This window comes from Schistocerca serialis, chromosome 1 (assembly GCF_023864345.2).
Source record: "Schistocerca serialis cubense isolate TAMUIC-IGC-003099 chromosome 1, iqSchSeri2.2, whole genome shotgun sequence".
Taxonomy (NCBI): domain Eukaryota; kingdom Metazoa; phylum Arthropoda; class Insecta; order Orthoptera; family Acrididae; genus Schistocerca; species Schistocerca serialis.
Window position 1 is genome coordinate 563,135,057 of NC_064638.1, and position 15,812 is coordinate 563,150,868.

General features: G+C 41.8%; 1 long non-coding RNA gene across 1 annotated transcript; it reads left to right on the forward strand.

Annotated features, from left to right (window-relative positions):
- Window positions 1-712: 712 nt before the first annotated feature.
- On the forward strand, window positions 713-10,471 carry LOC126475806 (uncharacterized). Its single transcript, XR_007586767.1, has 3 exons — window positions 713-854; window positions 977-1,135; window positions 10,278-10,471. It is a non-coding gene; the product is annotated as an uncharacterized LOC126475806 (long non-coding RNA).
- The last annotated feature ends 5,341 nt before the right edge of the window (window positions 10,472-15,812 follow it).

The window sequence follows — 15,812 nt, forward strand, 5'->3', positions numbered from 1 at the left end:
TCACTGATGCAGATGCTCTCAACAGTAAAGTGTGGAGCCAAAGCCATAGAACCTGGACTGTGAACCGATGGAAGAATGTCATTTGGTCAAATGAATATTGTTGCACACTGTTTCCAAATTTTGGCCAAGTTTACATCCCAAGAGTGTAACATGGCAGATGTTTGGTGGTAATTTGGGCAGCCATATCATGGTATTCTGAGGCACCCAAGGTTACTATACAAGGTTGCATTACTTCCAAAGATGTGACCATTTCAGCTGATCTGGTCCATCTCATAGTAAAATGTTTATTCCCCAGTGGTGATGCTGTGTTCCAAGATAGCACCCCTTTTAAACAGCTCACATCATCTAGGACTAGTTTTGTGAACATGAGGATGAATTGTCTCATCTCCCCTGGCCATCACAGTCAACAGATCTCAATATTATTGTGGTATTGGCCACTATCTCTTTGGCTGCACTTTCAAAATACAATGAGATACAAGCATCCCCCCTATGGAGTTCCAGCGATGGGTGTACTTAAGTTCGAACATTTATGCTCTGAGCCCCTTTTTTTGTGTTTTTGCTGGCAGAATAATGTTAACAGACTGTCATAATCTGAATAGATGTTGTATTGAAGTGTGACAGATTCATAAATCTTTTGTATCTGTATATATTTCAACATTCAAATCTACTGTTAGCAATTGACCCTATGTATTGCTCACACAGGGATCACGAGAATAAGATTAGAATAATTACTGCATGCACAGAGGCATTCAAACAATCATTCTTCCTGCACTTCATATGTGAATGGAACAGGAAGAAACCCTAGTATCTGGTACAATTGGACATACTCTCTGCCATGCACCTCAGTGCAGAATGTAAGTGTAGGTGTAGATGTAGTGTAGATGGTACAATCTGTGGCAACAAAGTTGTGTATTATTTTTACTATTTGGTATTAGATGTAGAATAAATTAATATCTGAATTCTCTTTCATGATCAGCATGTGTTCCTCACTCCTGTATCCACTAAAGAACCACCAGCATTCAAGGAAGACATAATGCCTTTGTGATCTACTTTGGAGAGAGGGGTGCGTGATAAATATCCTCTTCCATCATCTTTACTGGAAGATGCCACTGTTGTGCAAGAAGAATGGTATAAGGTACCCTTGAATATGATACTGGACTGATATTTATCCATTTCGAAGCAAATGGAAGCTATTTTGAATGCTAATAGTTTTCCTGTACCATATTAGTCATGGTAATTCATTGTATTTTTGGTGTTTCCATATTTTTGTCCACCCCTGTATGTCTTATTAATATTAAAAAGCTCCTGATGTGATGTAGATGATACTTTGAAAAGTAATTAATATAGTACTTATGGGGCCACAAATGTCAGGAAATACCCTAAAAGTGAATGACAAATATTGGACATGCGATGTAAGCTGAAAACGGACATCAACACATGTGCTGAACCTACCCTCACTGGAAGGGACAGTGCTATACATTGTTCTGCTAGATTTTTTCTATTGGGGTCATGTGAAGCAGTAGTTTACGGTACCCCAGTAGAGTCCAAAATGGGCCTCATAGCCCAAATAACCGTCACCACTGTGGAGATCCAAAATAAGTAGGGTATTTTCAAGCGTGTGGCTGAAGGGATGATGGGGGAGGGGGGGGGGGGGGGGATGCAATATTTGCATTCAAGCAAACACTGCAGATTTCAAAAACCTTTTGTAAATGTGTTCTCCGGAAAACATAGAAGTTACAAAATTATTATCCCGTTGTTATTTGTGTTTCTTTCCTTATTTCCCTTCTTTTTCTGTTTACAGACATTATTTAGTTAAGAAAAGATAGCTCATTTATTGGTAGTGGTGCACTTTGGAAGCTAACACTGATTTACTTGTGACTTAGTATGGTACGCTGTTGTTGTACTGTACTTTGCAAAAACCAGCAGAGACTATGAGACCAGTAAACAAAATAATAAAACTTAACTGAATTTAAATACACAGTTGTCTAATGCAATGCAAATAAATACTGCCTGCCGGATCCAAGACTCGTACCCTGAACCCCATGATCTGAAGTTGCTCACAAAGGCCCCAAGACACACTGATGTGAATACTTGTCTTTGGTTGGGATGATCAGGTGAAATAGACCTGTTGGCTCAATCACTGTGTGTATGATGAGGTGCGTCATCTGATGATATCTCATGTTCAACATTTGTCATCCACTTTTGGGCTGTGTTCCAACATATGTGGCCCTGTGTGTCTTACATTAAATTATTTGTCTCAGCATCTTCTACATAGCATTGGAGTTTTTTAAACATTAATAAGAACAAACCTGCACTACTAATGTGTATTGGTTGTTCAATACCTTGGGTGAGATATTCTAACTGAAGTTAACAGTAAATATGGCCTTTTAAAATATTGGTATGTATGAAAGTGCAAAGCTGCACAAAAACTGTGTGCTATTGCAGTAAAAACTGATATGCATGTAGAAATTTGTAAGATCACTTCTGCTAAAATTTGTGTGACATAAAAGGTAGATTTTGCTATTTTTGTTATATGTCATGGCATGTTTTAGCATCTGTCTTATTCTTGCTAAGCAAATATGAATGTATTCTTTCTTTTGCTACACTTGGACATACTTAGAGAAAATACACACTTCAGTATTTGCAAAGTGGTTTTTTACAGTAAGTCTAAGGGACAGATGTTATCTTCTACACCATTGTAAATGTTTCCACAGTCCCTTAACTCATATGATTATAGATTCTAGCTGCAAGAAAATTTTGGACTGATTAAGATGTAATGAACCTCTGAGTCATTAACTAAAGACTTTGGTTTTACTGTTTTTATGTTCTTATATATGCCTATGTGATAGTCTGTTATGATACTGTCTTTACACATTGCAAAACAGTGCTTGTCTGTGTATAAATCACTGCAGTATTTGTGTGTGTCACCTGGTGTTGGATGTTCTCTGGTGATGGAATGCCACAGTTTGTTTTGGTGAACCAAGACAAGGTAATCTGTAGCTCTTATGCTACTTTCATTGTCAAGACAAGGTAGTTGGTGCTGTCTTGATGATGACAAAATTAACAAAAATGCAAAATATATTTTGGCTGCTTCTCTGACATGTACCCTTGTCATAATATGCAATGTGTAAAATTTTTAGACCGTTTAAGGGCAGGATGTAGGATTGAAATGTGGCAGGTGAATAAAGCAGACACAGGTGTGCTCTCTTAACAATGGACAACTGTGTAACTATATGTTTAAATGGCAAGTAGTCACCTTTATTGGTTTCCACTATTAAATATCGTACACATTGGTCCTTACATAGATTATGCTAATTTTTATAATGTAGTTGACAGTCAGTGCACAAAACAATAGCAGTCAGTTGCTAAACAACACTGCAGTCCATAGAATGCTTCTGTTGTCATCTGTGCTGGATCTTGAGAAAAAATTTCTGTCTTGAAATTCTTGGTTTTTGCCTTTTTTCTCTCTTCTAAATCTTAAACTCTTGCAATTCCTCTCCTGTATCGAATCTCAGAATTTGATTTCTGTTATAACCTTTAATCACCAATAATTGCGTGGATATTCAAACACACTCACTTAGAAACAATAGCTCGTTACATGATAACAACTCAGTATATCTTATTCGACTGCCGTGCCGTGACATGCGGCTGGCGCCGTTCGTAGCTAGGTGGCGCTCCCACGCTCAGCCGAGTTGCGGAGCGCCTCTATCGCCGTTTGCGCGTACTGTCGTGGCGGCACTGTTAAATGTCATGGCACTGTCACAACACTTTTCCCCCTTGAAAAAAAAAAAAAAACACTCACTTCCTTGGAGACATGGACAGTGCGGAGACATCCATGGCCTCTTGTGAGGCCCCGAGAAGATCCCGCGGAGAGACACGAGAGTATGGTCGAAAATGTCCAGGACGGAAGCTCGTGCATGGAACGTGCCTCCTGGACGAGATGATGGGTGAAAACTCCGGAGCAGCATCCATAGGTGTCATAGATCTGGGGGTGTGCTCCAGCGAGATGGGTCCCGGAGAAGGCAGCGTCGCGACTGGGGCCGGGGCCGGTTCCGGCGTACTCGGAAGCGGTAGCGATGTCGGCTGCATCAACGTGTATGGTAGATCGGCAGCAGCGACAGGACTGGCTTCTCGGGCTGGTGGAGGTGAAGGAAGGGGCGGTGGCACCAGCGTGGCCACCACTCGTGGGCGCATCTGGTCATAATGGCGAACAACCATGCCGTCGTCTGTACGTATTTCACAAAGCCGGTGGCCGCGAAGAGCCTTGACCACCCTGGAATTCATTAAGGGCGAGATCCATACCCTCGTGCCCACACGTCGGCACCCACCGAGTATTTTCCCGCACTAGGGGACACAGCACAAGGCCTGAAAGGGTGAAGCAGGTGCAGTAGAGTGCGCGGTTGGCGGCCATGCAAGAGTTCAGCAGGGCTGCGATCACCCAGAGGCGTGACGCAATAAGAACTCAGAAATTGCAGCAGAGCGTCATCTGTGGAAAAATCACTAAGGAATTTTTTCATCTGGCTTTTGAAAGTGCGGACAAGGTGCTCGACCTCCCCATTCGACTGCGGATGGAAGGGCGGTGCTGTAACATGATGAATCCCTTGTCCAGTACAAAAATCACGGAAGGTCTGCGAGGAGAACTGAGGGCCATTGTCCGTGACGTGGATGGAAGACCTTCTAGCGCAAATATTTTGGACAAAGCCAGCGTCGTCGCTGCAGTGGTGGGCGACGGACATCGAACAACAAACGGAAACTTCGAGAAGGTGTCAATCAACAGTAGCCAATAAGTACTGAGGAAGGGGCCGGCAAAGTCAGCGTGCACCCGTTCCCATGGCTGCGCCGGATCAGGCCACGGAGAGGACATTGTACGAGGTGCAGCCAGTTGTTGAGCACACTGACCACACGCAGCAACCATGTGGGCGATGTCCGAATCAATACCGGGCCAATAAACGTGCCTGCGGGCCAGGGACTTAGTCCGAGAAATACCCCAATGGCCTTCATGCAACAGTTTGAGAACATCTTTGCGAAGAGAGGCTGGCACCACGACCCGTGGAGATGCGCCATCCGTGGCCAGAAGAACATCATCATCACGAACAGACAGACGAAGGCGCAAGGCATGGTAGTTGCGAAGGGGATCCGATGCCCGGCCCTTGGTCCTGTCCGGCCAACCCTGTTGAACAAAACCGATCACCTGACGCAGGACCAGGTCCCGCGCAGTAGCCGATGTGACCTGCAAACCTGTAAGTGGAAAACCCTCGACCGCACGACGTTCTTCCTCATCAATGTGGAAACAGAGTAGTTCATCACGATCGAAAACTGGGTTGGGACCCATCGGCAATCGGGACAATGCATCAGCGTTGGCGTGCTGGGCCGTGGGGCGATAGTAAATCTCATAGTGAAAACGAGACAAGTATAAGGCCCAACGTTGCAGGCGGTGAGCTGCCTTATCTGGAAACTATGCCGATGGGCCTAGCACAGATACCAGCGGCTTGTGGTCGGTGATGAGGTGAAACTTAGAACCATACAAAAAAACGCTGAAATTTTTTTAGAGCATAAATGATAGCGGGCACCTCCTTTTCGATTTGAGAGTAACGGTGTTGCGTATCGTTGAGGGTCTTGGAAGCATAGGCGATGGGTCTTTCTGACCCATCTTCATACCGATGGGCGAGAACAGCCCCTAGGCCATACTGTGACGCGTCAGTCGCCAGAACCAAGTGCTGACCTGGACAGAATGTGGCAAGACAAGGTGCCGACTGCAAATGAGCCTTCAGGCGGACAAAAGCCTGCTCACACTCGTCGGACCAACAGAAAGGGACGTTTTTGCGTAACAGCTGATGCAGAGGATGAGCTACCGTCGCTGCGGATGGAATGAACTTGTGATAATAAGCAGTCTTGTCTAGAAACGCCTGAAGTTCTTTGACCGTAGATGGCCGGGGTAGAGCATTAATGGCTGCAACGTGCTGACGTAGAGGACGTATACCCTCACGGGACAAGTGGAAACCAAGATACTCAATGGAGGGTTGGAAGAACTGTGACTTGTCCAGATTGCACCTCAACCCAGCCGAATGCAAAACCCAAAACAGTGAACGCAAATTGCGAAGGTGCTCCTCAGTGGAGGCCCCCGTGACAACAATGTCATCCAGATAGTTGATGCAGCCGGGAACGGAAGCCGTGAGCTGTTCCAAAAACCGCTGAAAAATGGCTGGCGCGCTAGCGACGCCAAACGGTAACCGCTGGTACTGATACAACCCACAAGGAGTGTTGATGATGAGAAATTCCTTGGAAGAAGCATCCAACGGCAACTGATGGTACGCCTCCGATAAGTCAAGTTTGGAAAAGAACTGGCCCCCAGCGAGCTTGGTAAATAACTCCTCAGGACGGGGAAGAGGATAAGTGTCAATGAGGCTCTGAGCATTGACAGTGGCTTTAAAATCACCACACAATTGCAGACTCCCATTTGGTTTAGAAACCACCACGATTGACGATGCCCATTCGCTGGAGGTAACAGGAAGGAGAATCCCTGAAGCTGTTACCCTGTCTATCTCAGCCTTGACAGGTGCACGCAACGCTACCGGAATAGGGCGTGCCCGGAAAAACTTAGGGCGAGCTGTAGGTTTAAGAGTAATGTGGGCTTCAAAATCCTTGGCACGACCCAGACCAGCAGAGAACACGGACGAAAATTCAGAACACAATCCATCCAGCTGTTGATATGGAATATCCTCAGATATGGTGTGCACATCATCATCAATGGAGAACCCGAACAACTGGAAAGCATCATAACCGAACAGGTTTTCAGTGCCCGCATGATCCACCACATAAAACGTGAGGGGCCTAACAACAGACTTGTAGGCAGTGGAAGCATCAAACTGGCCAATGATAGGAATTTTCTGTTTATTATAAGTTCTCAGATTTCGCATAACTGGAGACAAGGGAGGGGAGCCCAACTCCAAATACGTGCGAGAATTAATGAGAGTTACTGCAGAGCCAGTGTCCACTTGCATGCGAATGTCTTTATCCAGAACACGAACAGTAACAAACAACTTATTTGTTTGAGAAAGCACACAGTTAACATCCATGTCTGATGCCTCGTCCTCGTCGACAGGAACTTTAGGGGACTGACACACAGAAGCAATGTGGCCTTTTTTCCTACATGAATTACACGTGGCCCAACGTTTTGGACACGCGGCCCTGTCATGTTGTACAAAACAATGTGGACAAGAAGGAAGTGCGGAACGAACCTGCTTCTGTGGTTGCTGTTTTCGCTGCGAGCGTTGCGGCCCAACGCGACGTCGTTTACGCAAGTGAACTGCCGCCACATCTTCGTTCTCCTGTGAAACAGGCAAATTGTCCATGTCGAAAGTTGACTGTACAGCGCCTACATCACACCACGCGTCTATTTGCGCGCCAGCAGCGTGAGACACTTCAAAGGATTGAGCGATGCTTAGAACTTCCGACAACGACGGGTTTGGCAGTTGCAGGGCACGTTGCCGAACTTCTTTATCAGGAGCAAGCCGTAGAATAGCATCCCTAACCATTGAATCAGCATAAGACTCATGATGAGTGTCCATGACAAACTGACATTTCCTACTCGGACCGTGTAGTTCCGCCACCCAAGCCTGGTAAGATCGATGGGGTTGCTTACGAAACCGGTAGAACACCACGCGGGCGGCAACGATGTGGGTGTTTTTTCGGTAATAGTTAGACAATAAGTCACACATTTCTTGGAAGGACAGAGAGGCAGGTTCCCGCAGAGGGGCTAACTGAGATAGCAGCTGATAGATCCGTGGGGAAATCCAAGATAGAAATAACGACTTACACGTAGGAGCGTCGACAACGCCGAGAGCCAAGAAGTGTTGCCGCAAACGCTTCTCATAATTCTCCCAATCTTCAGCGGCCTCGTTGTAAGGAGGGAATGGAGGCTGAGAAGAGGAAGACAGACGATGACTAAGCGACGTCGACAGCGCCTGAATAGCAGCCGTCAGCTGTGTTTGTTGTTCAATGAGCACTTGTTTAAGCTGTTCCATGGCTGCCCCGTCACGAACACACAAATCCACAACGCAGTGAAAATATCCGACCTCGTCGCCAAAAAGTGTTATAACCTTTAATCACCAATAATTGCGTGGATATTCAAACACACTCACTTAGAAACAACAGCTTGTTACATGATAACAACTTCAGTATCTCTTAGTCGACTGCCGTGCCGTGACATGCAGCCGGCGCCGTTCGTAGCTAGGTGGCGCTCCCGCGCTCAGCCGAGTTGCGGAGCGCCTGTATCTCCGTTTGCGCATACTGTTGTGGCGGCACTGTTAAATGTCGTGGCACTGTCACAATTTCTCCTTGACATTTTGGTATGCTGTGGCAACAATGGAGAAGTAATTGTTTTCTAGAAAGTCCTACATTCTTCTTTTCTCCATATGTTAATACTGCATACTCTGTCATTGTTATCTCTCTTGGATCTTCCTGAAGTTCTCCAGCTACCACAAAATATGCTTATCTTTCCTCCGAAAGTAACCGTTTTTTCAGTAATGAACTCTGTTTTTGTTCACATCTGTCTATATACTTCCAAGTATGCATCAAGACTAGCTTCTTCCATTTGTTACTTCCCTATTAACAAAAATTTATCAAAGATTAAACTTTCCCTACTGGACCAAAGAATTAGACTATGTAGGAGCTACATACAATTATGTTTACAGAATAATACAACAAAAATTGTACAATACATCACATTGCACTTCCTTTACGTCACGACATGAGATGAATAAGATAAATTAAGAATAAGTGTTTAATTGCAAAATTTATTGTACATCTGGACTAAATAGCTTGGTGCAAAGCTGCTTGATGATAAAAGGCCTGAAAAGATGCCCATTGTAACTGATAGGCTATTTTTAAAATTACATCTTAGATAACAATACACACTACAGAAGAGCAAGCTTCAAGGTCTATGTGATAACTATATTTTAACTAACTAATTAGTAACAATTTAAATAATGAAAAAAGAAAATTTAATTTTTAATTTACAAAGAAAATTTTGTTTTAAATTTCTTATTCAGTTCGTTTCAGTGGTAATTGGCTTTGATGTGAAATGTTAGACAGTTAACAATTTTTTGAATTAATTTTGGATCCTTATGAACAAGCCCTTCACGAATTTGAGCAAGAAGATGGAAATATGAGAGCCCTTTCTTTGATCGGAATTTAGAGTTTCTTGATGGAGAACAAAGGCATTTACTGCAGTCTTTGAGAGTGTATGGAAGAGTAATTTATTATGTGACTTCATGTGTTTCCCCATGGGCAAAGCTGACAATCCAGCATGTATGTGAGGAGGGAAAACAAACACACACACACACACACACACACACACACACAATGGCACTGTCTGTCACTACATCGGCTGTGGGTTCACTAAAATTTATTTTGAAATAATTTTAAAAGTTGTAAACAGCTGCAGCACATGCCAAAGAGCAGAATTTCATACATCACTGTCACAAAACTATTAGCTGGTTTCTAGCTGATAATTGGCCCATGCACTGGGCAATTTACTGAGCCAAAGCATACTTTGACGTGGTCTTTTGAGAACATTGTTTTAGTGTGATGTAGGCTTTGGCTCGACTGCCAAATTCTGTTGTACTAATTCTTAGAAATTTTGTCAGTCATCTGCATTATCATTGTCTAGCCACAAGTAGTCTGAAATGTGTTTACAAGGAATGTTAAAGACCATACTTATGACAGGGTTTATACACACCGGGACAACCGGGAAATCTGGGAGTAGGAATACATTGAAAAGTAGATGAGTTTCTCATGTGGGGGCAAAGGAGATGTTTACAGGGTCATTTCAAAAGCAAATGAAACAGAACCTACCCAAGTGATGTGTAACTGTTCATGTACAGTACCTTGCAGGTGCCTCTGAAGTATGTGTGAATGTTTTCAGAAATGTTGAAGGTTTCATGTTCTTTAGCATGCTTCATGCTTACCCATTCTCAGTCATATTAAGCACATCTAGAACACTATCAGGGGAGATGTGCATACCTTGGGCTCAGCTCTGACCATGTCCATGAGGTGTTGATGGGCAGTAAGTGGTCATTCATCAGAATGGCTCTGCAACATATTGCCAGCTCACAAGTGTATAAAGTATTTAGTAAAGGGAAGGGGACATCAGTAGAGTAAGTAAATGTAATTTGACAAACTGGGAAGTGTGATCCAAGAGAGAGAAGTTCTATGTATGTATGTAATAGCAGCCTGTAATTTACCTGCTTGTCCTAACTTTTATTTCGGTTTTTCAGGAACCACTCTGGAGAAGAACACAAGAAGAAAGCTATATCTTTAATGAAGTTTTTGTTGAAAGGACCATAAGAATTCACTACTACTACATTAAAAAAATTACAGTTGAAAATAAACACCATTTTACAAAATTAATTTTTTTGTGACATGTATTTATCTGAATCAAAATGTAGCATTCAGTTTTAGCTTTCAGAAATTGTGGTATGTCTGCTTTTAATGTAAAGGATTTTTGAGATTCCCGATTACGTGAACATAAACATGTTTCTGAAATTTTAAAGTAGTTTGCTGAGCTGTATAGTGGGTGAGATAACAGAAGAAATAATATATTTTTGGATTGTAAATTTTATGTTAAGTGTAATCACAGAACTGGATGTTATTTATTTGTTGTATACTTGGATTGCATGAATAGGCAATAACAAAGATTCATCAAGTAAACTGTGCCATATTCCTGACTGTGAACATAAGTAACATTCTAATTTGCAAACATAGTAACAAATTAAATAACATTGTAACTAATAATTATGCTTTTGAAATGATTTGTCTGCAAAAAGTAACTGGACTCATAAAAAGTATGGAGGACATTCCATTATGTATCACTGCCACACTGTATATTCCTTTGTTATAAACTTTATACTAATATACTAGTGAAATTTATGAAGAAAGAGAGTCTGACATTGTTTGTATTACATTATTCTTATTATAAATTTAACAACAGACTATGCATGAGATGATGATGTAGCTACGTGTAGCTGATAGCTAAACTACTGTTTAAAATTTACACAAATGAATTAAAGATGCCGAAATCAAATTAATGGATTCATTGGTGTAAAATTGATGAAGATGCAGTGACATGAAATGATTTCAGTGCAAGCTGATCAAATATGCCAAACGTGTTGTAATAACCTTAGAGTACCAACTGAAAATTTGGCCAGACAAGGACTCACACCCAGATTTTTTTCTTTTCGGAAGCAGTTGTCCCAGGCATTAGTCAAATTCACTGTAAAACATCAAACTCATAGTTGTGCCAACTTATCTTGGGCCTGCTTATAAGCAGCTTCTGTGGCAAGCATTAATTCCAGAGGAACAGGGTGGACTCACACTCAAAGGCAAATTTTCAGGGGTTGAAAAAGGGATATTTTCTGAATGAGACCTGTGGTAGTTTGTGGCTGATTACCGGATAATTACATTTAATTTGATTTTGTAACCCCATTTATCCTTGTATCTGAATTCCAATGAAAATATCTGCACAAAATTGTAAATGACAATGGTTCGCATGACCTGTCTTGGTTGGAAGCATATTTTTTTCATTCACTGACAGTACTTACAGTTGATAACAGTAGTACCCACTTTACAGCTCGTCCTCCCACTCTCATTCATTAGTGCTCGGCTCTGTCTCTAGTTTGTTTAGTATTAGTTGCATGTTAACGATGATACACAGCTGTATGAATAATTTTACTGATGAGGAGTTGGCCGTTATGCACCTCAGATATGGGTTCACTGAGTATAGTGGAAGAGCACCTTGATTTCTCTATATTGAGGTCTTCCCACATTGATGATGACCAAATCCCTGCACTTTTGCATCTACAACTTTTGCAACTCTGCATGCTGTTGACATTTGCACTGTCGTGCCGATATTTACGGTGCAGTACAGATACAGACATAAATGGGGGTTAATAATAACAAAAATAAAAACAAAACTGAGACAATTATTGTGTAATGAGCCGACAGAGATTACTGGTCCCATATATAAAAATATTTGGAAAATATCTCTGAACAGCCTCCGAAATTTTGTACTTGGTGCTAGGGTTTATCCTGTATATATGGAACACACTACAGCTGATATTACAGTTAACAGTACATTGTGTCATCCTCAATAATGTAAAATGCCGGATAAATGTAAGTATTATGCTATGAGAGGGATAGTGCACTAATAGTTTCTCATGTTAAACTAGAATACTGCAGAATGTTGAAATAAACAGTTCATATATTGTGGAAAAATAAACAGATTCCTCAAACTGGTAATCACATTCAACAAACAATAATTAGCTGAGAAAATTGTAAATAATATCTTCCAGAAAATTATTAAGTAGTTCTCTGCAAATGGACTCTCATTAAATTTTAATAAAACTAAGTACATACAGCTGTGTACAATAAATGGCATGAAATCATTAATAAATATAGAGTTTAAACATAAGTCAGTAGTTAAGACAGAATATTCCACTTGTGTATGTGCACTGATAAAAGGTTGAATTGGAAGAAACACATTGATGATTTATGGAAACATGTTGAGTTCAGCTAATTAAGCTATTAAAGTTATTGCAAATCCTGATGATAAGCATATCAGTGAATTAGCTGACTACATGTACTGCTTTCATATGGCATCATATCTTGGGGTAATTCATCATTAAGGAAAAAGCTATTAACTGCACAAAATGTATAATCAGAATATTTAAATTTGTTATTAATAACCAATCCAAATTCAAAAGCATAGCAACTTGCATAGCTACAACACTGGGTGAAAGCCTGATCTTCACTATACTTTGTTAAATCTAACTTTGGCACAGAAAGGGGTTAATTATGCTGCCATTAAAGACTTCAGTAAGTGACCAAATAGCATCAAAAGTCTGACAGCTAACCAACCAGCATTTAAACACAAATTAAAAGAATTTGTTGACGACAAATGCTTCTACTCAATAGATAAATTTTTAGATTTAAATTAACAATCACACAATTAAAGAAGTTTAATAACAACATTAAAGAAACTTTCGTTAAACTGACACATTCCACATCATTACCAAGTTTTGTACTCATGATCTATGGACCAAATATCAATCTGATCTGATCTAATCTAATCTGTCATTAAAGGTAACTGCTCTACTGAATCAGAAGAAACCTCCATAATTAATAAGAATTAAATGTAATTTGCCATATAGTTTGTAACAGTAGTTATAATGCTGTAGTAATTAATTGGGTTCATGACAGTATTGAAATGTTTATCAATAATCACCTGTGCTATGAGCTGTTTTATGTGGCTGGTATAAAGATAGGTGTACCACTTCACAAACTTGTGACATCGGGCCAGTGTAGGTATTGATCACTTCATGCAGATCAAAGATGCTAACCACTATCCTTTTTGAGAACCAACTGCAATCTTGAATTGATAGATTTTTTTCAGTCATATCCGGTGAACAGTTTCTGCATCCAGCCTTACATTAAGTGCAAATTGACGCATGTGGTGTGGTGCTAGACAACACACATTTTTGTAACTGCAGATGGGACCGAGCAAATTGGGACATGACACCATGGGAACACGACAAGCATCTGTGCCAGGTTGTGCAGTGTTGTAACTGTTGCTCAGTTTCTCGTGCCACATGCCACACTAGCACTACCTGGGGGGTGAGGAGGGGAGCAGGAAAGCAGTCCTTCCATATGTGGCAGTGGTAGTATTGACCATCTGAAAAATACAGCCTTACTGTGTACCGAAAGTTTTTGTTAATGAATAGTATTTCATTTTCGCCATTTAAACGGTTCATCTTCTCTCGTTAGTACTTAATACTTCGTAGTTACTTATATCTAAATAATATTTTGTTTTGTTTTTTCTTTTGTCAAAAACAATGTGCAGTTCAGTAACTGGAGAGCCATTAGCCACTGGGATTATATCTTCTGCCTTCACAATGTTTCCAGATGGCAAGAAGGGACAGCCAAATCATCATTAGGTTAGCGACTAAGGAAGTAAGAAATATTATAAAATCGTGATCAAGAAGGAAGGCAGGAAGGTAGGAAGGTAAAATAAGGTTATCTACATGCTGGATGATCTGTTACAAAAATTCAAAAAGTAATTTCTATAGTTGGGTCTCCTTTATGTTCCTGGTAAAAAGTGTCCAAGATGTGAAGTATGTAAGTTTCACTGTGGTCATTTGGATATTAAGGCATGTACTACACACATCAAAAAAAGTTTTGCATCACCTCAGTTCCGAGAGTTCCGGAACCTTTACAGAAAATTGGAATAGAGATCAACATAAACATCATTTCCACCCTTTTTACTGCTCATGAAAATCACACATTGAATGTTGTACCTCCATACAGCGAGACCTTCAGTGGTGGTGGGCCAATTGCTGTACACACAGGTACCTCTAATACCCAGTAGCACGTCCTCTCGCATTGATGCATTCCTGTATTTGTCACGGCGTACTATCCACAAATTCATCTAGGAATTGTTGGTCCAGATTGTCCCACTCAACTGTGATTCGGCGTAGCTCCCTCAGAGTGATTGGTGGGTCTTGTCATCCATAAACAGCCCTTTCCAATCTATCATAGGCAAGTTCGATAGGGTTCATGTCTGGAGAACATGCTTGTCACTCTAGTCAAGCGATGTTGTTATCCTGAAGGAAGTCATTCACAAGATGCGCCCGATGGGGTACGAATTGTCCACGAAGATGAATGCCTTGCCAATATGCTGGCGATATGGTTGCACTGTCGGTCGGAGGATGGTATTCATGTATTGTACAGCCATTATAGCACCTTCCTGACCACTAGCGGTGTATGTTGGCTCCACATAATGACACCCCAAAACAGCAGGGAACCTCCACCTTGCTGCACTTGCTGGACAGTGTGTCTAAGGTGTTCATCCTGACCGGGTTGCCTCCAAACATATCTCTGACAATTGGTTGAAGGCAAATGTGACACTCATCAGTGAAGAGAACGTGATGCCAATCCTGAGCGGTCCATTCGGCATGTTGTTGGGTGCATCTGTACCGTGCTGCATGGTGTTGTGGTTGCAAAGATGGACCTTGCCATGGATGTCGGGAGTGAAGTTGCGCATCATGCAGTCTATTGCGCAGTCTTAACTGACGTCCTGTGGCTGTACGAAAAGTATTGTTCAACATGGTGGGGTTGCTGTCAGGGTTCCTCCGAGCCACAATCTGTAGGTAGTGGTCATCCACTGCAGTAGTAGCCCTTGGGTGGCCTGAGCGAGGTATGTCATCGACAGTTCCTGTCTCTCTGTATTTCCTCCATGCCCGAACATCGCATTGGTTCACTCCGAGGCAACTGGACACTTCCCTTGTTAAGAGCCCTTCCTGGCACAAAGTAACGATGCGGACGTGATTGAACCACGGTATTGACGGTCTAGGCATGGTTGAACTACAGACGACAGAAGCCGTGTACCTCCTTCCTGATGGAATGACTGGAACTGATCGGCTGTCGGACCCCCTCCATCTAATAGGTGCTGCTCATGCACAGTTGTTTACATCTTTGGGCAGATTTAGTGACAACTCTGAACAGTCAAAGGGACTGTGTCTGTGATACACTATCCACAGTCAACGTATATCTTCAGGAGTTCCGGGAACTGGGGACATGCAAAACTTTTTTTTGATGTGTGTACATGCATGAGGACATCACACTTCCACTCCAAGCAAGATGCAGACATGAAATCACCACGAGTGACAATGTTTTAATTGGCTTGTTGTGATGAGAAAAAAGCATTTCAGTGACTGCATCCAGAGCATCAGCATTAATTAACTGATTATACAACAACA